The sequence below is a fragment of the Chenopodium album genome, chromosome 11 (assembly GCF_948465745.1).
Source record: "Chenopodium album chromosome 11, dcCheAlbu1.1, whole genome shotgun sequence".
Classification (NCBI taxonomy): Eukaryota; Viridiplantae; Streptophyta; class Magnoliopsida; order Caryophyllales; family Amaranthaceae; genus Chenopodium; species Chenopodium album.
The window spans coordinates 34,506,002-34,507,855 of NC_137844.1; positions in this window are offsets into that span (position 1 = coordinate 34,506,002).

The window sequence follows — 1,854 nt, forward strand, 5'->3', positions numbered from 1 at the left end:
TAAAACAACTCACCAACAAGAAGTCGGCTACTCCTACCAAGGAACAGTCGGCTAAAAAGTCAGCCCAAACGGGCAAGAACAAATCAATCAGGGACCGACAGCCGACTCCTCATACCAAGGACAAGACTCGGCCTTAGTTTGATCTTTCAAGACTCCGTTTCCCAGAAACGGTTGCAAGAAAAGCCATTCGGCATGTTCAGCCGAATGGTAACAAGAAAACATTCTCTGATGCTCGACATTACATCGAGCAAAAGAGGAATGAGCTTTCAGAGTCGGCCTCAACGTCGACTTATCACGACAGCTCCCAGCATACCTCGTTGAGGTATTCACATTCCGTACATGAGACTCCAATGAGCAGCCCCCTGGTTCAAGTTGGACCTCATGTCATCCAGCCGGCTCAGTACATGGCTTTGCCGTTGTACCAAACGCCTGCTCAACCTTACATCCAGCCTGCTTTCTTTGGAGGACAGGCGGCATGCGGCTATCAGCCAATGGACTGGCAGCTTAGGCTGCAACACCTTGGAGACCAACCCACTGCTTTCTCTAAGGAAATAACCGACGCCGAACAGCCGGCCAAGGTTAAAAATGTGTTGGTAGGAACCTATGATGGGACCACCAACCCCGAAGACCACCTGCTAGCATACACCCACCTTATGTATTTACAAGGGCTGGATGATGCCGCATGGTGTCGCTGCTTTCCAGCCACGCTGAAGGGCATAGCCCAGCAGTGGTTTGGCAACTTGCCGGCTGGTTGTATTAATAGCTTCAAGACGCTTGCGTTCTTGTTTGCCTCCAACTTTTCTATGAACATCCCTGCCAAGAAGACAAGCCTTGATCTTGGCAATGTACAGCAGGGAGATAGAGAAGGCTTGCGTTCCTACGTCAGGCGGTTCAATCTGGTACGAATCCAGATCCATGGGCTATCTGACGAGGTCGCCTTTACAGACTTTTTCAAAGGTCTAAAGGACGGTTCTACCTTTAAGTACGAACTTGTCCGAAAGCAGATTTTCACTCTGCAGGGAGCGCTGCGAGAGGCGGAAGCCTATATACAGGCAACTGAGCTTTGCTCCTCCAACAAACAGTCGGACTCTACGAGGTCCGACCGACAGAAGGAGAGTCGGCCTGCTCAGTCGGCTCCCAAGCCAGAAGAAAGCAAAAAGAAAAAGCAAGTCTGGGCCGTTGATAACTCTGATCAGCCGGCCCAGAAGAAGAAGAAAGAGTGGAAACCGTACGCCTCAAGGTACGAATTCCACAAGGACTGCTGCTCCATCTTGATGGAAATCAAGGACCGGCTGACCCTTGAGAAGCCGACTCCAATGAGAGGTTCCATTGAAAATCGGAACAAAAATAAACATTGCCACTTCCATGAAGATATCGGTCATGACACCAACGACTGTTTCAGCCTCAAGCGAGAGCTTGACCGTTTGGCCGACAAAGGACAGCTAAAGTCCTATGTGAAGTCCAAAGTGACTTCAAAGGCGAATCAGGGGCAGTCCAAAAAGAAGGCTCCCCAGCCGACTGTTAGTACCGACACCGATGAAGATCCGGTATATACCATAGCAGGCGGATTCGCCGGAGGTGGCCCGACCATTCGGGGCACCAAGGATCATCTGAAAAGGATGATCCATTCTGTTGAAGAAGGGGAGGCGGCAGGCACATCCGTCTTCCCCGAAGTCATCATCACCGAAAGGGACAGAGGCAAAGTCCGTCGGCCGCATGATGACCCTGTGGTCATTGAATGTAAAGTGGCCAACCAACTGGTTGGTCGAATCTTGATCGACACAGGCAGCTCCTCTGACCTCATCAGCCTCAAATGCTTGTCTAATCTCAAGTACAAGCCAGACAGCATGATGG